General features: G+C 43.4%; 1 long non-coding RNA gene across 1 annotated transcript; it reads right to left on the reverse strand.

Annotated features, from left to right (window-relative positions):
• Positions 1–13698: 13698 nt before the first annotated feature.
• Positions 13699–26801, reverse strand: LOC133042322 (uncharacterized). Its single transcript, XR_009689470.1, has 3 exons — positions 26736–26801; positions 23188–23355; positions 13699–13821 (listed from the first exon to the last, which is right to left on the reverse strand). It is a non-coding gene; the product is annotated as an uncharacterized LOC133042322 (long non-coding RNA).
• Positions 26802–27048: the final 247 nt, after the last annotated feature.

The following is a 27048-nucleotide window of genomic DNA, read 5'->3' on the forward strand; positions in this document are numbered from 1 at the left end:
TAAAAGGTGACCAGGATTGGCTGCCTTGGATTATTCCCAGCGCCCTCGTCCTTTGCACTCTCTAGTGTATATGGTAGAAAGATTAAATGCTTGTGTTTCTGACATCCCTTACTGCTGGGGGGGAGAGGCAAGACTCTAGTCTGTGACTTCAAGCAGAATATCCTGAGGAGGGTTTCCCTGCCCCCGCAAAATGCAGAGCCACATAAGAGAAGATTTTGGTCCTTTGAACTTTCTTTTCTCCTTGTTTGGAACACAGACATAATCCCCGAGGTATAGCAGGTGGCTTGCAACCTTGAAGTAAATACCACAAGTGAGAAAGTCACTGGTGAGCTTCCCTGGTGGATCAGATGGTAAAGAATCTGCCTACAGTGCAGGAGGCCCAGGTTCGATCCCTGGGTTGGGAAGATCCCCTGCAGAAGGGAATGGCAACCCACTCCAGTATTCTTGCCTGGAGAATCCCATGGACAGAGAAGCCTGGTAGATTTCAGTTCATGGGGTGGCAGAGTCAGACATGACTGAGCAACTAACACACAAGAAAGTTACAATGTTAAGGCTGGCAGAGTAGAAAGTGAGAAAGAGCCATCACTGAGCCTTGCACAGCCCTGACATAACTCTCCTGGATGTCTTAATACATGACACACGGATCTATCAGTTGATGCTGATGGTAGGTTTCCTCTTATTCACAGCCAAACACTTTCTTAACTAACAGACATGAAGCTCTGAGCGGGAAGCTTGTGGAAATTTCCAAAGGGCTCATGGAAATCTGCTCTAAGAAGATGACATGTGGTTGAGGCCTGAATGATAAGGAATCAGTCATGTGAAGATCTGGGATAAAGAATTCCAAGCAGAAAAAACAGTAAGTGCACAGGCCCTGAGGCAGAAATAATTCTGCTCTGTTCAAGGAATACCGTCCAGTGGGCCTGAAGCTCCCAGAACAGGGGAGACCGAGGGCAGGCTGAAGGTCCAAGAGGCAGGCAGGGGCTAGACGACAGAAAGTCCCGTAAGTCATTGTCAAGACTCTGGATTTTATTTCAGTTCCAAGGAGAGATTTCAGATGAATTGGAGATACATTGTAGGGGCAAAGCCTTCAACAGGACTTGTTGATGGACTGAAAGTAGGATAAGCAAAAATAAGGAATTAAGGGTGACTTAGATTTTTATCCTGATCAAGGAATGGAGTCATTACTTGAGTGGGAAAGAATGTGAAAGGTCTGAATGGTGAAAGGAAAGGAAATGCAGATGCACAAATTGTTTTATGTTGATTTAAGGGTGCCCATTAGGGCGGCAAGTGGCGATGTCCTAGGGGAAGCTGGGTACATGAAACTCCACAGAGAGGTCAGGACTAGAGACAGAAATTTGGAAGCATCCACACAAAGATGGCATGTAAGTCACGACTCTGGACGTGACTTCCTGACCACTGGAGGCCACAAAGGGGATTAGGAGGAGTATCTAGGGAAGTGAAACCAAAGCCAGGAAGCACGGAGAAAAGTATTTTGAGGAGAGTCGTTAGCTCTACCGACTGATGCTAAGAGGTTGAGGGAAATCAGACAGAGTAGAGGCTGGTATCAAATGTATTTGGTTATTATGCTAAGAGCAGTTTCAGAAGAGAGGTGAGGCAGAAGCCTGGTTCGAGGGGATTCAAGAGAAAATGGGTGATGAGAAAATGAAATAGAGACATCTCCTGAGTATAGAGCAGTTCTCGCTGAAGAGAAGCAGAAAAATGGGACAGCGGCTGCAGGGGGGTTGGGTTAATGGAGGACTTGGGCAGAGTTGGTTTTTTTTAATAATTTTATTTATTCACTTATTCTTGGTTGCCGCGCTTGGGCTTTCTGGGCTACTCTCCACTGCTTACAAGGGCTTCTCATTGCGATGCCTTCTCTTGTTGCAGAGCATGGGCTCTGGGGTGCACTTGGGCCTCAGTAGTTGTGGGTCACGGGCTCCAGAGCACAGATTCAATAGCTGTAATGTACAGGCTTAATTGCCCTGTGGAATCCTCCCAGACCAGGGATCTACCCCGTGTCTCCTGCATTGGCTGGTGGATTCTTAACCACTGGACCACTCTTGGATGGAGTTTTTGGTTGGAAGAGAGATCCTGGAGCACTTGTCTGCACAGCAAGGTGAATTGTACAGAGTGAGGTGGAGGAGTTGATAACAACTGAGCTCCCTTTGTGTTGCAGGCACTTAAATTGCTATTGAATCCTCTCAACAGGCCCATGAAGATGGAGCTTTCCACCCTCTTTGTGGATGGGAAGAAGGCACGAAAACATGTTGGTTGGTATTTCAGGTTTGAGTCTGACAAACTCTGAGCTCTTCTATTTGTTAGCTGCGTGCCTTTGACTGGTATCTTGCCTCTCTGTTTCAAAACAGTATTCACCTCAAATGACTGGTGTGAGGATGAAAATGAAATGATCCACATTAAAAAATGCACGAGGCCTCACACACATTAAGGGCTCAACAAATATTAGTCCTTTGCAGAGATGAGGAAAGAAAGCCTCAGAGGTGAAGTATCTTCCTTTATTGAACAAATATATTGAGCTTCTACTTTTCACTAAGCTTGTTGAGAACAGGAAGTACAGCAATAAACGAGGTGTGAAGTAACCTGTCCTCATAGAGCTTGGCGCCAACAACGATGATGATGATGACAACAATAAAACCTTCAATAGCTAGCATGTACTTTCTACATGCCAGGCCCTGAAGACTTCATGAAAAGTGAAAGTGAAAGAGATAGTTGCTCAGTCACTTCTGACTCTCTGTGACTCGGTGAACTGTAGCCTGCTAGGCTCCTCTGTCCATGGAATTTTCCAGGCAAGAATACTAGAGTGGGTAGCCATTCCCTTCTTCAGGACATCTTCTCAACATAGGGATCGAACCCCAGTCTTCTGCATTGCAGGCAGATTCTTATCTAAGCCACCAGGGAAGCCCTGAAGCTTCATAGTAGTAACAAAAGCAGAATGCCTTGCTCTATTTTGTCTTTCTATTATGTCATCCTTCCCAAGGGTATCATTTTGCTAGAAGAATTGAAACCCAACTCTAAAGAAATAACTGTGGTATGAGGACATGTTATTGAAAGGAAAACATTTAGAGGTGATGACTAACCTTCCTTGCTTTCTCCATGATTTTCCAAAGATCCTATCAGAAGTAGGTTTTAGGAATTGTTTCTCTCTGCATCCTGCCTTGTTTCCCCTTCCCTGGTTTCTTCTCACATTGTTAAATTAATTCATGACACAAATGTGACAGGCACCTTGTTAGGTCATTGGGGTGTCAACAAGCAGTACTATGGACTGATGTCTGTTCCCACCAAAATCCCTATATTGAAGTTCTAACCCTCAGGACTTCAGGATGTGACTGCATGTGAGACAGAGTCTTTAAAGGGGTCAAGTTAAAATGAGGTCACTAGGCTGGGTCCTAATATGATGTGACTGGTGTCCTCATGGGAAGAAGAGGTTAGGACACAAACACCTTCAGAAGGAAGACCGCGTGAAGATGCATGCACGCCAGCGAGAGGACTCAGAAGACACCACTCCTCCGACACCTCAATCTCAGCCTTCCAGACTCTAGAATTGTAGGAAAATAAGTTTCTACTGGTTGAGTCACACTGCCCATGGCACTTAGTTATAACAGCCCTAGCAAACTAATACAATACGCATTATAAAACACAGCATTGTAGAGGAGATGGGCGAGTTCATAGCTAACTACCCGACAAGGTAAGGCAATGCTGAACCATGGGAGAAGTTCTAAGGTTAAATCCCTGGGCACCAAGGATACAGACGCTGTTTCCAAAGGCAGTGCAGCCAGTCAGGGGATGATCTAAGGAAGAAATAGATTGTGAACCAGGACTAGAATAACTCACAAGGACTTTACGGGATTGGAGACAAGGGTATTCTAGGGGGCTGGCCCAGTATGAGTCATCTTTCTTATACAGTCTCTCTCTTTGTCCTTCTTGTGCATTATTATTACCAAGCTCTATAACCAAATTATTATCCTATCATTATTGCATTCATAAACATAAGTTGGGACTGTTTTGGTGGTCCAAGGCTGGAGCAGGGCTAAAACTCCCTGCTCCCAATGCAGGGGGTCCAGGTTCCATCCCTAGTCAGGGAACTAGATCCTACATGCTAGAACTATGACCTGGTGCACCCAAATAAAATTAATTAATTAATTAATTAATTAAATGTAAGTTTATTAAAGGGGTTTCCCAGGAGGCTCAGTGGTAAAGAATCCACCTGCCAAGCAGGAGACATGGGTTTCATCTGTGAGTCTGGAAGATCCCCTGGAGAAGGAAATGGCCAACCACTCCAGTAATTTTGCCTGGGAAATCCCACGGACAGAGGAACCTGGTGGGCTAGAGTCCATGGGGTCACAGAGAGTTGGACATGACTTAGTGACTAAACCACCACCACCAAGTTTCTTAAGGAGCGGAAGTATCACTGTCCCCATTTTCCAGGTGAGGAAACTGGGGCACAGACAGGTGAAGTAACTTGTCCAAGGCCACACAGCTAGTAAGCGGCAGAGCCAGATGCACACCCAGCAGCCCTCCTCCTTCAGTGGTCTAATGACTGAGACCAGGTTTGATCAAGGGGCGGGGTGGGTACAGACTGAGGCTCTGTGAACACAGCCTAGAGGAAAGTAGGGATTTTCTTTCCAGACACGTGGGTGGAATCAAAAGGACAGAGCTCGACAATAGCTTGAGAAGGAAGGAAAGGTGAAGGAAGTCGTTTTTATTTTTGAGGAGAGGAAAGATGAGAAACTGTAGGTTTCTAAAAGGGAGATAGGAGATAGCTGGCAAAAAAAAGTTCCGGAAGGAGAACAGAAGTCTTTGATAAAGCCTAAGCCTGCTCGGGGGGATGGGGGTGGGGGGGTGTTGAGGGTGGTGACAGCCTTGGAAGGAAAAAGGGGACAGTTTCCTCTGAAATGAAAGTGGAGGAGAGCTAAAGGGACGAGATTAGATGATAAGGATGCAACAGGGGTGTTGGTCCCTAGCCCTGGTGTTGTGTTCTGTTCTTTCTCTCCTTCCTTCCTTCTTTTTTCTTTGCTTCTCTTTCTTTCTTTTTATTCTTCCCTTCCTTCCTTTTTCAAAAATGTCTTTTATTATATCTTTTTTTTTTTTTCCCCCTGGGAAGTACAAGGCAAAGAGTCAGACACGACTGAGCGACTGAACTGAACTGAACAAGGCAAAGGGAAGGAGTGGATGGGGGTCTGGGAAGCTGTGAGGTTTGGGGATAAGACTCTGCGGGGTGTGGGAGAGACATGGAGGACGAGAAAAGGGCAGCCCAGAGTCCACTGCCTACAGGTAGCATCCGTCTGTCCAGGAGGGCTCCGCCAAGGCACAGGGGTGGGGATGGCCGGTGGTCAAGGGATCAGGGTGGGGTTGATAGGGGGCAAGGTCAAGGGGATCAGAGAACTGGGTATGGAGTGGAGGATCTAAGGGGCTGAGCCGGGGATGCAGCCAAGGGAAGTGAGGAGAGCAAGAGGGAAGTGAAACCTCACAAACAGGAGAGTTTCCAGGACTAGAAAGTATCCATTCCAACATCCTCTGTCCATGACTCACTGGATAGTTCCCTTTTATTTTTGTTATACAAACGTTTAAATTTGAGACTTCTAAGCATATGAATCCCAGATGGGATTTTGTTCTGGTGCATCACTTACCGACCATGCTGGGAAGACAAAGTGGGCACGGATGGCATAAGATGTGACAGAGGCGGGGGTCGGGGGGAGTGCAGCAATTTTTTTAATGTTTTATTTTTTATTTATTCTTTTTAAACTTTTTAGTTTACATTGGAGTATGTGTGTGCTGTGTGCTCAGTTGTGTGACCCCATGGACTGCAGCCTGCCAGGTTCCCCTGTCCATGGAATTTCCCAGGAAAGAATCCTGGAGTGGGTTGCCATTTGGAGTATAGCTGATTAACGACGTTGTGACAGTTTCAGGCAGACAGTAAAGGGGTTCAGCCACACATGCCTCGCATCCTCCTCCAAACTCCCCTCCCACCTAGGCTGAGTTACAGTAGCACCTACTCAGTATCCAGTTTAAATATGGCAGAGTGTACATGTCCATCCCCAAAGCCCTGTATCTTCCTCCATTCTCTGTGTGCACGCTCAGTCACTTCACTCATGTCTGGCTTTTTGTGGCCTCACGGATTGCAACCCACCAGGCTCCTCCATCCATGGCATTTTCCCTGCAAGAATACTGGAGTAGATGGCCATTTCCTCCTCCAGGGGATCTTCTCGACCCAGGGATCAAACCCACGTCTCCGGTATTACAGGCAGAATCTTGAGCCACCAGGGAAACGGCCGCACCATTTTCCACAGACATCATAATTAATGCAGTCGGTAGAGTCTCCTTGGAAGGCCACATGGATTCTGAGGATGCTGCTGTTTTCCACGGCATTCCTGACCTCCTCTTGGCCCTTTCCTTCGTATCTCCTTACTTTTATCATGTCATCATCTCTCCACATGGATTTGATTTTGGTGGTTTTGATTTTTTTTCTGAAAGAACCAAAAATCATTTAAGCATTGTTTGATAAGTGAGGTAGTCAACCAAACTGAGTATTGTGCTTTGGGTCAAAAACAAAGTGACGATTAAATAATACCAATCTCTTGGGTAGGCGGATGGGTGGGGGAAGACTCATTAACTAGCCTGAGGGCAAACACTGGAGGAATTCTAACATAGTTTTGAGAGTACAATGTAAACGAGAAGTTTGTTCTCCCAGGGCGAGTGTGAGAGAGGACATTTAAATGAATTAACTGATGTATTTGTTTAAAGTCTAGTCTCCTTTCTCTAAAGTGACACCTGGCATTGACAACTTTCTGTATTGTGCTGGAAATTTCCATGTCTACAGCTAACAAACACAAGATATAAATGCACTAGCTGGAACACACAAATGAAAATGTGTACCAGATGTCATCCATGCATGGAAACATGATCTTTGTTTAATAAATATTCTTCACAGAAAAATACACCTGACCAAGAAAAAAAATTTTTAATGACATCTTTACTATTGGGTTAGAGAAATAAAATTTTCTTTCTTGCATTTAGCTCATTTTCAATCAAGATACTGTTTTACTAAGTTGCTTAAAGTGTAAGATGGGGTGGTAATAAATGCCAGTAGGTAATAAAACAATGGTAAATTTGAAAAAATTTTTTTTCTTTTCTAATCCACCAGCGCTTCCTTAACATAGTATTGAGCTCTGGTCCAGCAGTCAGGAATTCTGACAAATCCAGGATTTTGCTGTTACCCTGTCATCAAGTCACTGCGAATTCCTCAGCCTTTCCCTCAATGGCACTCAAAGGCTCTCTTCAGATCTGAACACATGCAGTATTTTCCTACCTATCTCTAATCTGCACTGCAAAATTCCCTTTTCTTACCTTTTAGGAATAAGTGAGCACTTTTAGCCCCTAATTACATGAAAGTATGTCATTTTTTCTACATAAATACCCTAAAAATTGATATACTTTAGCTGTCTTTCATTTGTTGAATTATGAAAAAAAAGATCAATTTGGTTCACTTCTATAAAATAAATTGCCTTCCTAGTTATTTTGTCTATTTGCTTAATTCAAAATTTGAACAGTACAATCATGTATTTTTGATATTCATATAACATTAGTACTTCATAAATATGAATCATGCTATTAATTGTGTTTATAGTGATGATTTCTAATTACTGCGGTTTGCATAGTATACAACTCATCTTAAATTGTCAAAAGATTAAAAGAAATATTGGAAAGTACACTGCACATTTCCATCTGTAACAGATAGCATACTATAACCTGAACTTGATCTTTAAATACACATAATATTATGTGAAGTATACAGGAAACTATTCCTACTGCAGTCAAGTCAACACATTTCTGGAGAAACTCATGACTAACTCCATGCAATAGAAAGAAAGATTATGAAATTGTTTCATTTCAGACAAAAGAAAGACATCTTTTAAACATTTTCACATTAAGAAGTCTTTTTTCACATTAACTTGGATTGGCTTTTTTTTTTTTTTTTCTGTGAAAATAAGGGGAAACAATGGTGGTAAGGTTTCACTAAGTACGCAAAAGCAAAAAGATAATGGAGGGGGTATTAAAACATGTTTACATAATATTTGAGACAACAAAGGATGTAAATCTTTGAGAAAAGCAATAAAAATGCATGATTTTGCAAGGTAGCTTTGGTCAATGGGGTTTTTTAAATTATTTATTTATTATTTTTCACTGTGCTGGGTCTTTGTTGCTGTGTATGGGCTTTTCTCTAATTGTGGTGAGCAGGAACTTTTCATTTTGGTGTACTCTTTTGTTGTGAAGCAGGGACTCTAGGGCGCATGGGCCTCAGAATTTTTGGCACATGGGCTCAGTAGTTGTGGCTCTCGAGCTTAGTTGCCCTGTGGCATGTGAAATTTTCCCAGACCAGGAACCAGGGATAGAACCAATTTCCCCTACATTGGCAGGCAATTTCTTTACCACTGGACCAGTAGGGAGGTCCTGGCTAGTGTTTTTAATACTTGGATTCTAAGGTGCGTTGGCCATCCAGTATCTAAAACTCCAGAACACCAATTCCATCAAAGACCACACTTGCTGGTAGTGGCAAAGCTATTTAAGAAATATGCTTGTTATAGAAGGGATCACGAGAACTGTCTTTTTGGAACTGATGTACAGCTTTAGGGCTTCCACGGTGGCTCAGGGATAAAGAATCCACCTGGAGACGGGGGTTCTATCCCTGGATCGGGATGATCCCCTGCAGAAGAAAATGACAACCCATTCCAGTATTCTTGCCTGGGAAATCCCATGGACAGAGGAGCCTGGTGGTGTACAGTCCATGTGCTCGCAAAGAGTGGGACACGACTGAGCAACAACAACATCCAACTTTAACCACAGTAGTTTCTTCTGGAGGCACTAAAGCATCATTTTCTTTCACAATAATTCATTCTCAACCAAGAAGCCATCTGGGAATTGGCAAAAAAAAAAAAAAATTTATTACACCCCTCAGATGGAGAATCACCAGTAAGGAAAATAAAGAGAGTTAACAGTATACTTGCTTTTAACACTTCTTGGGTGGATTTCCCTGGACAGTCTGATTTTCCAGTATTTCCACCAAATAAGTGCTTGGGCTTCAGGGATGCTGATCTGTCTACAGCAGTCTCAAAGGGTGATTTCCTGAGCCAGGAGCACTCGAATCACCAGGGAACTTACTATTAATAGAAATGCCACTCATCATATCCCATACCAGACCCACTGAATCAGAATCACCAGTGTGGAGCCCACGTATGTTAAGACATCCCCTGGAGGGTTCTGATTTTAATACACTCTGAGGGTTGAGAATCACTGGTCTCCAGCACATGGCCTGCCTAATTCTCATTCTATTCATTTTTCCTTCCTATCAATGCCCTTTGTTCGGCCCTAAACATCTAACTACATCCCACTCCTCCCCAAGTCTGACCCAGCTCTTTGAACTTTGACAGTTCCCTTACTTGAAATAGCACTGATCATTTACACACCACAATTCATTGCCTATATCTGAAGTGATTCACCTGTACTGTGTCTCACATTGTCCTCTAAGTTATTTCCTACCCGTGCTTCTTTTGTCACCTTAACTGAATTAAAACCTGCCTCTTGAAGGCAGAAACTGTGTCTCGTAGAGCTGGCCCTCCGTGTTCACAGAGCTTGCATCCTCAGGGTTTGCATCCATGGATTCAGCCAGCCACAGACACAGCAGAGGATTGTCTGTATCAATCCTTCACCATTCAATACAAGGGACTTGAGCATCCTTAGATTTGAGCATCCCTTGCAGGGGCTCCTGGAACCAATCCCCACAGACACGGAGGGGCAGTTATATAGTCTTACTTCCCACAGCGTCCATCAGTGTTGAAGCTTTTGTTCGTTCTCCTAATATGCCCTTTTCTTCATCCCACTGACTTCCAAGTTTCCAAATTCTTGCAATTTTTCAAAGTTCAACCCCAAACGCTTTTTCTATGGCTTTTTTCTATATGCAGAAGTATTCTTCTTTCCTTGAAAAAGAAATCATAATTTTATCTTTTTAGTTTTCCACTTCATAGTGCTGTCATTTGTTCGTGTCTTCCCTCTCTCATCATTGAAGATGGAGATAATTATTTTAAACCACAGTTTTAAGTAATGTGGGTGGGGAGGAATGATTTAGTTCGCTTCAGGGTATGCATGTATAATTAGTTTATTTTCCCTCAATATTGAATGAACTCTGATTTGGGGTAATCCAACTGTTTACATAGGAAGTAACTCTCACATTTCAGAGAGAGGCAGTATCCCTCCTAGACGCATTGTGGATCTGGGACAAGGTCTGTGTGATGGAGACAATTGTTGCAATTTGTGTGGTCTAATAAGTGGTCGCAGAAGAGTAGACATGAAGTAACAGGAATCTGCAGGAAATTGAGCCACAAGGAAACCAGAGCGACTTGAAGTCACATGGGTGAGGAAGAAAAGAACCTCACCCCAGGGTAAGGACCAGTAGCAGAAGGCTTAATTGCTCCCATGTCGTGGTGTGAACCCACTGTGTTGCTGCCTGAGCTAATGGGAACCTGATGCAGCCAGCTTCCTGAGCCCACCAGTCCTGACTTCAAACACTGCGGCCCCTTGTGCAGGATCAGGTGGACTGGAGTCCCGGGTTCACTTCCTCTCCAACAAAGGAGCATCTCCCCCCATCCCACATCCCCATCAGTTAATGTAGGCTGCATGGGATGCCGGCAGGGCTCTGGAGCCAACCCCCCTGTTTTCCCCATTGAGCACTCAATACTAACTTCCTGACTTCAATACTAATCTTCCAGACATAGTAGCCCCTCAAAAGCCTCTTCCCTGGTGGTTCAGATGGTTAAAAAAAAAATCTGCCTGCAATGCAGGAGACCTGGGTTCAATCCCTGGGTTGGGAAGATCCCCTGGAGGAGGACATGGCAACCCACTCCTATATTCTTGCCTGGAGAATCCCCATGGACAGAGGAGCCTGGCAGGGGTTACAGTCCATGGGGTCACAAAGAGTCAGACATGACTGAGTGACTAAGTACACATACACAAGAGCCTCTGGCTCTCTGTGCTTACAGAGCCAGGAGCAGGAGAAAGCCCACAGGTCATTTGCCAGCAAATCCCACTGGGTCAACTGGGAGTGCAAATCAGGTGCTGAGGAAAGAGAGGTCAGGGGGAGGGGAGCCGGAAACCTTCCAAGTCTGACTCAAGTCTGGTTCTCCTGTTTCTACCTACATCTATCACTTCTGTTTTGCCACCGGCTCCTGACAGGAAAATTCCAAAGTGTCAGGCAAAGAATCCCTCCTGTTTATGTGACTGGAAAAGTGTTTACAGCCCCTAGTGTTTGGGGTCAGCCCCAAGCCCCCAGGGCAAGCAAGCCTTAACCCAGGTCTCCTCTCTGAGGAGGTGGGGGGGCGGGGGCAGGGTGTGGCTCTGGAACATCAAACTTCCTGGGCTCTTTTTTTTCTTCTTCTTTTTTTACTTCAATTCCCACCAGCAGCCTTGGTGTTTTTCCTTTGCTGAGATTTAAGTTCCCTTTTTTTTACAGCACTTACCAACATGTAAACTCCACACGAGGGTGAAAAGGTAGGTGTGTAAGACAGACAGCAACAGCTGGGATAAACTGCCTCTTAGAAAGACTGTCTTAATGAAATGCATCTCTTTATATTGGGGGCATTTGTAAGCAGAATGGGGATGAAACTTGAGAAGATTACGTGATAACCAGGCTATATCCTGTCGAGAGAGAGTGTTTCTCTAATAACACAAAGATGAGCTTCTCAATAGTCTGGCAGATAGCCGTCTTCCGGCCAGTGTCTCCCATCGTAAATCTTCCTTCTGACTCAGGTTTTCTGTAGATTTGTGAGGATAGAGCTCATTTTCGTGGAGAGACGGGACTAAGGAAAGATCTGGAACTCCTCCAGTTAAAAAAAAAAGCCACCATTCTGCTTAATCAACTTTTGTTCCATCAGAATCAATATCCTGCAGAGGGTGGTTTTCATTGTTCTAAAGTCTGTTTGCAGGTGATGGAGCAAAGATATGGTTCCTGATAAAGACTCACTGAAAAGGAAAAGAAAATACTCCTCAAAATAGCCCAAAAAGGGGGTGGGGGCTCCCAAACTCTCCTTTTACAAATAAGCTTCCTTTTGTGAGAAACTCTGCCCGGCTTTGCATTCTCAAGATTTGTCAGTAACTTGACTGTGAAACAACCCCTCTCTTGGCAGGGTTATCTATTATTTCTCACTGAAAGGGTTCAGTCATTTACTAAGCATCTAAGAAGTCATGGGTCCTCTCTGAACCTTAGTTTCTTTATCTTTGATAACAGTTCCCTACTGTGGAGGTTGTAGACGAGGTAGCGTGTTTGAAATTATCTAACCCATGGTGGACACTCAATAACAACTACCCTACTTCTCTTGATTTATCCACAGAATGGATTGGTGGCAGGTTAAAATCTGAACTGGGTTCCTGTTTGGGCTACATTATTTTTCATGGCCCTAGATAAATCCCCTCAGCTGGGATCTGCCCTGAACTTCAGTCTCCTCATTTGTTAAAACAGAATAATGATACCTTTTCCCGAGAAAGGGCTTATGAGAGCCAAATGAACATATAAAAATCTTGTAATAGATGTTTGTGTATTTGTAAATGATAAAGCATGGGCTTCCCAGGAGGTTCTGTGGTAAAGAATCTGCCTGCCAGTATAGGAGACACAGCTTCAGTCCCTCCGTCTGGAACATCCCCTGGAAAAGGAAATGGCAGCCCACTCTAGTCTTTTTGCCTGGGAAATCCCATGGACAGAGGAGCCTGGCAGGCTGCAGACCACAGGGTCGCAAAAGAGTCAGACATGACTTAACAACTAAACAACAACAGCAAAATGGTAAAGCACATAAATCAGGCTAGTGACAATCATTTATAGTTTTCATAATTGGATGAAAGGCATCTAATACTGTTGAAACCACACATATACATAAGAAATAAAACAAAAATGTTTATTTCATAAAAAACAATTATTGTTATCTCGTTCTAGTTTTGACTGTCTTTTGTTTTGTTTTTTAATTTTGGCTTTTTTTGATAAAAGATTTTCTACAGAAACTGTACCAACTGAGATGTTCAGAACATGTGCTCTTGTGCTGCAAGGAAGAAACCCAGAAAACTAAGGTCTCCTGAAGTTCAAAATATATGGATACCCACATAATTTCTTTTTTTTTTTTCCATTGTAATGACCTTTCCCCCCTCAGATTGTAGTACTTTTTAAAATTTATTCATTTATTTTAATTGGAGGGTAATTACTTTACAATACTATGATGGTTTTAGCCACACATCAAGATGAATCGGCCATAAGCATACATGGGTCCCAATTTCTAAAACTCCAGTTGAGGAGAAGATTGTGTATTCACAGCACTCCTCTTTCTCTGTTTGGGCTTCCTCAGCTTCCTGTGGGGGATGATGGCGCTTGGGACCCAGCGTAGGTGGAACAGCTGGAGACCCTCCTCGCCTCCTGATGTCACAGCTTATCAGTGTTGACGGACAGAGCACATAAGGCCTTGCCTTCCTTGCTGACCAAACCAAAAGCACACATCTCTATTTCTACCATGCTCTTTTTTTTCTTGCAAAGGAAAGAGCCACTTCATTGAAAACACTGAAATATACTGGAAGCAATCAATGCATTAATGTCGCTAAGTAAGTTCCATTCTTGGACCATGGTATAACCTAATTGTATTACTTACCCAATATTTTGCAGCTCTAAAGTTTAATATAGTCAACTGTTGATCGTCATCAAAAGAAGTATCATAGATTCATCTTTGGCACATCTTTGGATTTATGTTAACTGGGAGGACAGTGGGAAGCTTGGATAATCTGCAAATTGAAGAATTGCAATTGTTGATGTTGTTTAGTCCCTAAGTCATGTCCAACTCTTTGTGACACCATGGACTATAGCCCACAAGTCTCCTTTGTCCATGGAATTCTCCAAGCAAGAATACTAGAGTGGGATCTAGTGGGATTTTCCTTCTCCCAGGGATCTTCTAGATCTAGGGATCGAATCCATGTCTCCTGCATTGCAGGTGGATTCTTTATCACTGAGCCACATGGGAGCCCCAAATTGAAGAATGCCCATATTAAATAAAGAGAAATAATTATGACACAAGTGGAACACACACACGCAATTGATTAATACTTTTGGAAGAAACTAATCTCTGTAAGCTTTGTCTTGGGGCTGACTGTGTCACAGAATTCCAACTGTATATATGATATGTGACAATGTTTTAGTGCAATGCTTTGCTTTTGTTAAATTAATTAAGAAAAGAAATATTACACTGAAGAAGTCTATATTCACTTCTTCATCATAAGGTTAATAGGTAAAAATCAATGAATTAATTGTTTATCCCATAAGTACTTACTGTGTAACAGGTGCTGTGCTTGATACTGAACTTGCATTGATGAATAAAACAGACATGGTCCCTATCCTCAGCATTGATATTTTGATATTAAAACAGCATGAGCAACTTTGATCTAAGGAAGGAAAAACTGGTATCCACATGCATGGTAACTTCCACTTTAACCTGGACCGGTGGGTAGGAAAGAGCCTCTCCCTGGCCACTTGTCAAGGCAAACCTGAGGCTATCAGAGCAGCAGCCTGGCATAGCCATTAAGACTACAGGCTCTGGAGTCAAACTGTCTGGGGTGAATCCTGGCTTCTCTCTAGCTGTGTGCTCTTGGGACAGATACTTGATCTCCCTGCGAATCTGTAAAATAGGGGACATGTTAATACCTATCTCATGGGGCTGTTGTAATGATGAACTAAGTCAGTAAAGAAAGCTGTTAGAACAATGCATAGAAAAGAGCAGGTGCTTAGTAGATGTTAGCAAATCTTACCCATATCTGACATCATCTCCCATCAGGGCTCCATACACAGCTCAGGGTCCTGGTAGGATGACATCTGCCCTCAACATCTGCCACAATTTCCCTTGCCTGCCCTCTCCCCAACCCCTCCAAGCTTTTACACATGGCATACCATCAGTCTGGAGAGTCTTACCATCTCTTTTGTTCCTAAAAATCTTTTCTTGTGCTCATCAAAGCTCATCAAAGCTCAGTCCTCTGGAAAAATCCTCCTTGTTCCTGACTGCCAATGGTTGGGTGCTCCTCTGCCCTATTCAACCAATAGCTGTGCATAACTAACCTTATACTGCCCCCTGGACTTGGAGTGCTTACTTGTATGTTCCATCACACCAGATGAGGTGACAGGAGAGGATCAATCAATGTGTGTTAAAAGAACAAAAGATTTAGTAAGTGAATAGAAGAAAGAGAGGAAGGAAGGGGAAAGAAAGATGGCTCAATCCTTGGAAAAACCTCATCGAAATATGTACTTGTATCCTGTGGAGCAGGCAATAAGATAAACTTTTTTAAAGTGAAAGTTGCTCAGTCACGTCTGACTCTTTGTGACCCCATGGACTATACAGTCCATGGAATTCTCCAGGCCAGATTACTGGGGTGGGTAGCTGTTCCCTTCTCTAGGTGATCTTCCCAACCCAGGGATTAAACCCAGGTCTCTGGCACTGCAGGAGAATTCTTTACCAGCTGAACCACTAGGGGAGCAAGATTTATTTCTTTTATTTATTTACTTTTTGGCTGTGCTGTGCCTTTGTTGCTGCAGGAGGGCTTTCTCTAGTTGTGGCCAGCAGGAGTTACTTTTTGTTGTGGTGCCTGGGCTTTACATTACAGCGGCTTCTCTTGTTGCGGCGCCCAAGTTCCAGGTGCATAGGCGTCAGTAGTTACCTTGAGTGGGTTTTGTAGGTGCAGTTCCTGGGTTCTAGAGTGAGGGCTCAGTAGTCACGGCACCGGGTTCAGTTGCTCCATGGCCTATGGGATCTTGCCGGACCAGGGATCGAACTGATGTCCTTGCATTGCAAGGCAAATTCTTCACCACTGGACCACCAAGGAAGCCCGAGATAAGCTTCTTGAAGAGCCCTGAATCTGATCATTATACTGTTACTGAGTCCAAGCTCCTACTGCTCGCCACGTGACAGGCCAATAAAACAAGAGAAGAGCTGTTGGGGCAAGGAGGGATACTGATTTTATTCAGAAAGCCAGCAGACCGAGAAGATGCTGGACTAGAGTCCCAAAGAACCATTTGCCTGAGTTAGAATTCAGACATCTTTTATACTAAAAGGGGAGGCAGTAAAATCAAATATTTGCTGGTTCTAGTCAGACTCGGGAAGGGATACTTAATTTCTTCCTTCTTGGCGTTATTCACAGGTGAGCCTAGTCAGGATGTTTCCTGTGAGCTAAACAAAGCTTGACGGTTGTTACCTGGGAGGCAGCGTAGCCAGAGATGCACTATCACCTATAATTTAGGGTTACAGGCAACATTTCTTTAGTGATTAATCTGTAATAGAATACAAGTTTCTTCCCTGTTGCATTGCCTCCTCCAGACTCTACCATGCTCTGTTATTGGCCTGAAGAGATATAGGCAAGCAGAGATTGAGCTAAAAACCGGAAGCAGCTAACTTTTTTCTTCCTTAATATATATATTCTGTTGAAGTATAGTTGACTTACAATGTTTCAGGTACACAGCAAGGTGATTCAGTTATACATATACACATATTATTTTTGAAATTATTTTCCATTATAGATTATTACATTATTATTACATCATTACATTATAGGTTATTACAAGATACAGTTCCCTGTGTTATACAGTTATAACAAGATATAGCTCCCTGTGCTATACAGTACACTCTTGTTGCTTGTTGCATATCTATTCTTAAAATTAGAAATATAGCATTCTATTCATACTAAGTCAAACAAGTGGAATCAAAATATCATAAACTTTTTAGTTAGACAAAGATTCATAAGACTTCTTAAATACAGGTACTATACACATTATTTATATGTATGTGTACAAAAACTTTTCTACTGTGCTTGATAAAGTCTTGTGAAAGAACATCAAAAAAAAGAAAAAGATGGAGAAATTGGAAAACATAAACTAAATGAAGAAACATAACTAAATGGAAGAAAAGTTATGACCAACCTAGACAGCATATTAAAAAGCAGAGACATTACTTTGCCAACAAAGGTCTGTCTAGTCAAACCTACGGTTTTTCCAATAGTCATGTATGGATGTGAGAGTTGGACTATAAAGAAAGCTGAGCACTGAAGAATTGATGCTTTGGAACTGTGGTGTTGGAGAAGACTCTTGAGAGTCCCTTGGACTGCAAGGAGATCCAACCAGTCCATCCTAAAGGAAATCAGTCCTGAATATTCATTGGAAGGACTGATGCTGAGGCTGAAACTCCAAGACTTTAACCACCTGACACAAAGAACTGACTCATTTGAAAAGACCCTGATGCTGGGAAAGATTGAAGGCAGGAGAAGAAGGGGATGACAGAGGATGCGATGGTTGGATGGCATGACCGACTCAATGGACATGTGTTTGAGTAAACTCCGGGAGTTGGTGATGGACAGGGAGGCGTGGTGTGCTGCAGTCCATGGGGTCGCAAAGAGTTGGACACAACTGAGTGAACTGAACTGAACTGAAACTAAATGAAATGGGAGCACTCAATATGAAACAGAAAAAGTGAAACTAGATTAAAGTAAAAGATCATCATATAATCCAGTTGTTTGTAAACACAACTACTCATTAGAAATATATCTGGAGCTCTGGTGAGAAAAAGCAATACCTGGGCATTTGTACTTTTCAAAAAGTTCCAAGATAATTTTGATATGCATCTGGATTTTAAAAAGTAATTACAGGTTTTTCTATTAAATCATAGTTTTGGTGATGCAGAGTTCTATTATTTTTCTGTTGACCAATCATGACAGTGGTATTAAGTGAATAATAGCTACATAATCACAATAGTAAAAGATGTTTATCAGTTTTCACAATCAATAGCCAGACCAAAAAAAAGAAAAGATAATTACAATTGCGAGCCATAATGGGAACATGATTAACTTAAAAATATAAAATAATTACATAAAATTTAAGGGGTCCAGCAGAACGATGTGGTAAGTGGAAGTGCGTCCATGCACATGTTTTCATCCACCCAGTCAGTCTATGTCTTTTGGTTGATGCATTTAATCTATTTACACTTATGGTAATTATTGATATGTATGATCCTATTGCCATTTTCTTAATTGTTTGGGATTTGTTTTCTGCAGGTCTTTTCCTTCTCTTGTATTTCCTGCCTAGAGAAGTTCCCTTAGCATTTGTTGTAAAGCTGGTTTGGTGGTGCTCAATTTTCTTAACTTTTGTGTCTCTAGAAAGCTTTTGCTTTCTCCATCAAATCCCAATGAGAGCTGTGCTGGGTAAAGTATTCTTGGTTGTAGGTTCTTTCCTTTCATCACTTTAAATATATCATGCCCTTCCCTTCTGGCTTGGAGAGTTTCTGTTGAGAAATCAGCTGATAGCCTGATGGGAGTTCTCTTGGAGGTTATTTGTCATTTTTCTCTTGTTGTTTTTAATATTTTATCTCTGCCTTTAATTTTTGTTAGCTTGATTACTATGTGTCTCGGTGTGTTCCTCCTTGGATTTGTCCTGCCTGGGCCTCTCTGTGTAAAGGCAGCTAACTTTTCATACCACTTTACCTTCCATGAACTCTGACCACACCAGAGACCTGCAAACAGTCTTAAGATAGCATCTACGTTCTGTCTCTAAGTGCTTGAATCCCCGCATTTCGCAAGAGGGATGGTTATCCACAGCTTTAAGCATATATTCAAGTCTGGAAAAGGCATAGTTCCACTTGGTAGCACTTGCTTCCGGATACGTTTCAACAGAAATGACCTTTCTTAAGCTGCAATTCAAGCCCATGATTGCTGGCCTCAAAACTGGTTCATTCTTTCAAGCTCTGGTTCACCAACAGCATTATATTTTTATTAACTATTTGCACTCCCAACCAAAAAATTAGAAGTTAATTCCCCAATACCGAAGATCCCTGACATGTCAGTATTTATCAAACATACACACACATGCTGAGAGAGGGGAGAAGGTAGAGATTATGCTTGAAATCATATAGATCCCAGTGCTGTCATGAAAATAAATCACAAGACTTGTTGGTTAAGATCTCTGAAAAGGGTAGGTATTATTTTTAATCAGGGTAGAAGTTTCAACTAGCAGGAGCTTTTCATTTCCTCAATCTGAATAGAAACAAACAATAGAAAAGCAAAGTATAGTTTTTCAAGTTGCAAAATTGAGCTCTCCACAGCTCATTTTCTCTCTCACTATTCTTAGTTTTCTGCAAACAAGTTCACTTTTGGTGTATAATGAACTATGCCCATGTCTTCATGGCCAGTGCCTGTGTCCGACTTCTATTTTTTTAATTTTTATTTATTAGTTATGGCTGTGCTTGGGCTTCCTCTAGTTTGCTGGGAGCAGGGGTTACTGTCTAGTTGTGGTCCATGGGCTTCTCATTGCAGTGGCTTCTCTTGTTGCTGAGCAAGGGCTCTAGGGCATATGGGCTCCTTAGTTGTGGTGCATAGGCTTGCGGAATCTTCCCAGCGGCATGTGGAATCTTCCAGGACCAGTGATCGAACCCATGTCCTCTGCATTGGCAGGCAGATTCTTAACCACTGGACCCCCAGGGTAGCCCTCCTGCTTCCATTTTAAGGAATAAAACTTCTTAATCACTGTTCTCAAAATAGTTCATCCTTGTATTAAATATTTGCTTATTCATTCAGTAATTACTTACTGAGCTATGGCAGATACTCTACCAGGCACAGAGTATAAAATAGTGCCATCCACTCTCTGCCCTAGGAAAGTTTTGACCAGTCTGTGATTTTTTTTAGTGAGAGACAATTTGCCTGTATAGAACTGACTTTGATAAATGTATTTTGAAAATATTCCACAAGAATTAAATTTTTTGTCAAATTTCATTTTTTACAAAATGAGAGACTTGTGTCTCCTGGCATAGTATCAGGGAGATGGCAGGCACTGGGTTAATAGCCATTTCTTTTTTTCCTGGATGTTTGAAAATCAAGTCATCTATAAGATGAATTTGGAGTCTTGACATTTTGAGCAAAGCAACAGATCCTACTGGGCTGAAGAGCTACCTGGTGGAGACTTTAACAAATGGCCTTTGGAGACAGTCTCATCTAGCTTTCAGCCTTGGTCTCTCTGCCACTCAGTTGAGAAGTAACAGCAAAGAAGTTTTTTAAGCTTCCTAAGCCTTATCTGATAAATGGGAAAACAAGCACCTCTCCATGGAGTTATCATAAGGTTACTTGAAATACAATATGTAAAATTTCATTCATAGGAATCTGACATCAAGAATAGCTATTATTTGATGTAAATTATCACCATCCCCAATTTGTCTGCTTCTGGAAATCAGCTTATTTATAAATATTGGCTTTTCCTTTTTTTAAATTTTATTTATTTTTGGTTGCATTGGGTTTTCGTTCCTGCATGTGGGCTTCCTCTGCTTGCACTGGGTGGGGGCTGCTCTTCATTGCAGGGCAAAGGCTTCTCACTGTGGTGGCTTCTATTGTTGCAGAGCACGGGCTTCAGTAGTTGGGTCACATGGTATTATTTGCTCCACGGCATGTGGGATCTTCCCAGACCAGGGATCGAACCCATGTGCCCTGCATTGGTAGGCAGATTCTTATCCACTGCACCACTAGGAAAGTCCCTAAAATTTGGCTTTTCTTAAGGCAAAACATGTCTACAGTGTTCAGCTAAACATCAAATTTGGAACTCCAAACAGAGGACTGTGGTATCTTTGTTATTTTTCAAGACATTTTATGACAACCACCTCTTCCCCCAGGAACCCTTCCCTGCCCTGACAGAAAGAGGTTTGTACCACCACAGGCCAGGGCACATTCTTTCCATGGGATGGATCCAATCTCACTCTGTATTTATCTAACTTCCTTTTCTAAGAGGTTTAGCAAGTTTGGACTAGACTGTAAGCTCTTTAAGGTTCTCATTTACGTTTTCTCTCTTCAATAATATAATCCTCCCAGAACACTGCCACAACTTCTGGGATCAGGGTGTCAAATGCCCAGATCCATCCCAGGGATAGGCATACCCCACACTCAGCGTACTCACATCAGCAGTGACTCTGTGGACGGACACTCTGCTTGTGTGCGCCCTCAGTTTCTGTTTCCCTTGAATTACATGAAACAAACAGCCAGCCTCCACTGTGACACAAAATATTTTACTTTGTAGAACCTATGACCGAGGGAGGCTAATGTCCCCCTCCAACCAACTGCAATTTCCTTTGGGAAAATCTCCAATATAAAACAGTGGTTCTAGACTTCCCTGCTGTTGCAGTGGAAAAGAATCTGTCTGCCAACTCAGGGGACACGAGTTTGATCCCTGATCCGGGAAGACTGCACATGCTGCAGAGGAGCCAAGATCATGCCCCACAACTACTGAACCTGCATGCCACAACTACTGAAGCCCGAGTGCCTAGAGCCTGTGCTCTGCAAGTGAAGCCGCCGCAATGAGCAGGTCAGGCACTGCACCTAGACAGTAGTCCCTGATGAGAAAGAGAGAGTAGTCCCTACTGGAGAAGGACCACAGGCTGCAATGAAGGCAGCAATGAAGCGTAACCAATAAATAAATAAAATGTAAAAACTAAAACCAGTAGTTCTTAAATCAGAGAGAGTCTTGGGCTCCTGAAAATCTGTTGAAGATGTAAGAACTCTCTTCCCAGGGACAGGGGAAGTCATATAGCAATTTTACATACACATTTTTAATCATGGATGACTCACAGACCCCCTGCAAACTTTCCCTATGCCCTTTTTGGCATCCTCCTAAGCTAGGAGAATTCAAAACAACACCTGAGTTCTTGCTAGGGTTTGAATCGCCTCTGTTTGTGAATCGCAAGAAATCCAGGAAAGCGGCAACTGCCTGAGAATTCAAACGTTGAGTCAGAGCAGTCTCTGCTCTGGGTGTCTTTACTGAGGGGTGACAAGCCATCCCCTGGGAGCAGCCTGGTTGGTTTCCTCAGTCCCACACGTTGTGTACAGTCCAGAAAATTCTCCATCTAAGAAAAAGGGCATCATGCCGGGGTGGGGGTGGGAGGGGCACCCTGCGGGTCGCAAAGAGTCAGACGCGACTCAGCAACTAAGCACAGCACCCTGGGTGGTAACAAACGTGGCATCTTCAGCGAGCGAGGTCCTTTTCTCATCAGCCGCAGTGAGCTTGAAATTGACACGCCAACCAAAAGTTAGGGAGCTCTGGGCAGCCTCGTGCTGTTTTCTGCTTTGTTCAGGGGAAGTTGCTGGACGCATTTTTTGCCTCCAGCCTCTTGTTGAGTGACAGGAAAAGAAAAAAGGATCGTTTGAAGGCTCCCTGATTCAAACGTCCTGGACCGAGTGCCAGGCGCTCCCTGCCCCGGAGAAAGCCACTCTGGTGCCAGTGTAGAACAAGTGTGTTTCCAGTGTCTCCTAGAGTGGCTCTTCCCAACCCTCCAGACGGGGGTGGATTTCAAAGCCGCTGACTTCTTGCCCTTTTTAATCGGACTGCAAGTGTCCCCGTTTTAATTTGAAAACTTCCCCCCATCTTCCATCTCTTCAATGCCTCTCCTAAAAAAGCTGGTATTCTGGGGCACTGAAATGGTGTTAGGCTATTAAGCAGAGACAGGAGATTAGAGGACCGGTGGGTAACAGCGAACACAGCTATGGTATGCATGAAAGCTCAGGTTGCATGTTAGTGAAATGCTATAAAACATCAAAACCCGAAAGGTACCGCGTTAAAGGCACCGAAATCCCTTCTGCAGTTTGCCTCATGCAGCTGTGGACCTCAAAGTACCGCGCCGTTCCCATACTTCCATCATCACGCCGTTGTCCTGCAAAGACACTCACAGACTCACTCCCACCCCACGCTGTGTTCTCAGCGCTGAGCGCCCCATCTCTCCCTGACATCCCGGAGCCTCTCGGCCTAAAGCCACCCCCCACCCGCCGCCCGTCTCCCCCCGCGCTGGGGAGAGGGGGACAGTAAGTAAGGTCCCTGAGGGCTGCTCGGCTGTACTTGGGACCTCAGCGCAGCTGCCTGCCTCCGTCTCCCCAGCCGCCCTCCCACGCCTTCCGAGGAGACCGGCTGTGTGTGTGAAGGAGGTGCTGTTTCCCACAGCTCTGATCTAATTCAGCTGAAACTCAATCTCCGTGTGACCAGCCTCAGCCAGCGCGCTCCCACCCGCCCAGGCTCCCCTCTGCCGGCTGTGCGCGCGCTGCGCATTGACGCCGTCAGTCCCGCCGCCTCCTCTCCACCGCCCCGGGGTGTAGACTTACACGGTGTCACTGGGCCAGCCTCAGGAGCTTGGCGGCTGCCCGGACGCTCACCCCTCATCCTCGGGGCGCCGAGGGGTGTGACACCCTATACCCGCCACTCAGCGGGTTGAATGGGGCTCGTGAGTTATCGCTGCAGAAAAGGCAGTTGAGTCCGATGAGGCCGAGAACCTGAAACAGATGTAAAAGACATCAGGCTGAGTTTTCCGTGGATCTTCAATGCCCAGAAAGACTTATGGCCCCCTTTAACCCTCTTTTAACATCGGTTGAACTGGGCTTGTTTTATAGCAAGGAAAGAAACCTCGCAGTCATAGAGGTCTCTCCTCGCAGAGAAAATCGCGGGAGCTCAGAGCCTGCCTCTGGGTCTGCAGATCCACGCTTTTTTTTTTTGTCCTCTCTCCTATAAGCTCATCTCTTCACCTCTGCATCTGGTGGGGACATCTCATCGCCACCTCTTCATAACTCTCCATCCCCAGACAGCCCAAAGCTACCAGTTGCTTTGACCCTGCCTGCATGCATACTAAGTTGCTTCAGTCATGTGGGACTCTTTGCACCCCATGGACTGTAACCCTCCAGGCTTCCCTGTCCATGCGATTCTCCAGGCAAGAATACTGGAGTGTGCTGCCATGCCCTCCTCCAGGGGTCAGACCCTAAGTGGTGTTCAGTTTGGGGGAGTGCATCTTTATCCTGAACAGGGAAGTGATAAACAGCTCTTAGAAAGGTGAAGATTGCAAGGAGCCAGCACAATCCAGTAGTAGGCCTGGCTTTTTTTTTTGGGGGGGGGGGGGGTGTGCCAATTGTCACGTAATCATGTTACACTAGATCAGGCGCACTTTCTTTTGATGGAGAAAGCTTTGAACTTTGCTCTGCCACTTCCTGCAAGAAGAGAATTTCTACCTCAGGGCAGGGAGGCACAGGAAGGCAGAGGTTTGCGGGTGCCTTTTACAAGTCCTGTGAAGCGAAAGGGAAGGAGTTTACAAAGGAGTCATCATTAGGACGATGTGTCACGGCGGGCTGGCACCTCCTAAACCTGACCCCCACCCCCTCCTCCAGGGCGGCCTCAGGAACTTGGGGATTCAGCACTGAGCACCCAAGACATTTTCCAATGCAAAGAAGAGCAGGGATCTTTCCATCTTTTGTTAATTTTACTTCACACAGTGATGGGGAGGGTTGCTCTTTTTTTTTTTAACTGTTATTACTTTTTTGTTTTTATACTTTATTTGGCTGCTACCTGCAGGATCTTCGAATTTTGTTGCAGCACATGAATTCTAGTTTCTTGACCAGGGATCAAACCCTGGCCCCCTGCATTGGGAGCCCAGAGTCCTAGCCACTGGACCACCAGGGAAACCCTGTTACTACTTTTTTGCATAATGATACATTTTGCATGAAAACTTTTCTTTTGGCTAACAACCAACTCGCTTGCTTATCTCTTGATATAGAGCTGGTATTTTCCTCACCTCCTCCAGACTCCCAGAGTCTGGGGCTTGCCATCCTGAAGACTCAAAACTTAACATCCAACATAGTGCAAAGAAACCCTCTGTTAGAATTCAGTCTCACTCTCTCTTCACAGGAGGTAGTTCCGACTAGTGTTAAGTGATACCTTGGGCTCCTAAAAACACTTCTACACGCATTCTGCTCCAGTCAGGCTGCGTTGTGGAGAGAAGGGTCATGGAATGAAGAAACACGGTTTTGAGGGGGTAGGGGTGGGTGGAGATTCTACCCTGCCCAGGGAAAGAGGAAGATTCCTGCAGCCAAGCTCAGAAATAATAGTCTCCCTGAGTCCTGAGAAAACTGCCCCGAATGTTAACACATCAATCTTAAGGAAACAAGCCCAGTTTTTACCAACTTAATTTCATATAATTATTTCAGAGTTTGAGTCTTTACAAGAAAGAGGGAGTGGAGGGAAAAGGTCAGAAAATTGAAGGGGACGAACAAAAGAGGAATGAGATTTTTTGTTGTTGTTTTGAAGATTCCTGTTGCTCCTCAGTGCCCAGGGCTCCGTCTTGGCTTTCATCTTCTAGAAGCAAATGCACAGCACCCTCAACAGCACTTGGAGGCACTCTGAAGGCGCTGATTTCAGCTCAAGAACACTATTTCTAAGGAACACTTTAATAAGCTTTCTCTGTGTCTTGGGCCTTATAACACCAAGTGTGCAGTGAAATAAGGCTAGAAAATCTGAGCACCAGTACTAACTCCAGGCTAGTAAGTCCCAGCACAGTTTGCCCAAGTCATTAAGCTGCAGGGGACTCAATTACATTTCTAAAATGGGGGTAATAATACCTCCCCTGCCTGCCTCAGAGGGTTATATATAGAAAACACTTTGAATGGTTAAAAATGCTGCTATGTAACTATTTACAATGGACAAGACATGGAAACAACATAAATGTCGACAGATGAATGGATTAAGAAGATGAGGTACATATGTAGTACAATGGAATACTACTCAGCCATAAAAAAGAACAAAATATGCCATTTGCAGCAACGTGGAGGCAACTAGCAATGATCCTACTAAGTGAAGTGAGTCAGAAAGAAAAAGATAAATACCATATGATATCACTTATATGTAGAATCTAAAATATGACACAAATGAACTTATCTATGAAACAGAAACAGACTCATGGACACAGAGAACAGACTTGTGTTTGCCAAGGTGGAGAGGGGGTGGGGGAGGGACGGACTGGGAGTTTGAGGTTAATAGATGCAAACTTTACATATAAAATGGATAATCAACAAGGTCCTACTCTATAGCACAGGGAACTATATTCAGTTTCCTATGATGACAAACCATGATGGAGAAGAATGTGAAAAAGAATGTGCGTGTGTATGTATATATATAACTGAATCACTTTGCTGTATGGAAGAAATTAATACAATATTGTAAATCAACTATACTTCAATAAAATTTTTTAAAATGCTGTTTTATAAGTGAAAAGTATTACACCTACAGTAGTAAAGTTCAATGATGATTAGTATTCTCTAAGTATTTAACTGAGCTTAACTATTTGTAGTATTTACTTGAGAGTCAGACACATAGAAATTGGTAGGTCAACAAAAAACAAAGACATCATCTGGTTGATTTAAAATGCAAATCACAAAGCCCCATCCTCTAGGAATTTTGGTAGAGTAAGTGTAGAATGGGCCCTGGAATCTGTATTTTAAGCAAGCACCTTGGGAGTGGCAGAGGCAGATAGTTCAGGAAAAAGGCAACTTGGAGAAGCACTTTGTTTTGCAAAATGAGGACATTTCTCATCTTCCCACTCTCTGCCTCTGCTCCCACTGGGGCTGGGTGTGAGAATGAAGCCCATTGCTTTCACATCCCTTCATTAGTATTTCAGAATCTATAGTATGAAGGACTGGAGAGAAACAAAGTAGAATGGAGGATTAGGTCAATGGGTTTGGTTTCCCTTTAATGATGAGAAACATGCATGCCTGCTCTGAGCAGATGATCAGTTGATCCAGAAAATGTTGCACAAGTGTTCTTTGCTAAACTACAGGGTCAAAGTCAACAATATAAAAGAAAATATACCTCTGTTTAGTTGAAAAGGACTTACGTTCAAGACATTGCTCAATAGGGCTGATATGGGTTTCACTCTGTCAAACGGCCCTGTTCATTTACTCAGCTTTCCACAGAATTCTGCCAAAGAGGACAAGGAGGGAGAGAGAGATTTAGCTCTCATGGTTGCAGTTTGTTTTTGCACCTGTGGATTTTTTTTTTTTTCAATGACAATGGTTTAAAAACATCATGATAATATTTTTAAAGATAGTGGGTGAAATAGTTTGTATGTGAAGTTGGGACAATGGAGTGAAGAATTTCTCACAAAAAGAATCTCTTTTTAGTGACAGTTGCCTACTCTAGAATAAAGT

This window comes from Dama dama, chromosome 21 (genome assembly GCF_033118175.1).
Source record: "Dama dama isolate Ldn47 chromosome 21, ASM3311817v1, whole genome shotgun sequence".
Classification (NCBI taxonomy): domain Eukaryota; kingdom Metazoa; phylum Chordata; class Mammalia; order Artiodactyla; family Cervidae; genus Dama; species Dama dama.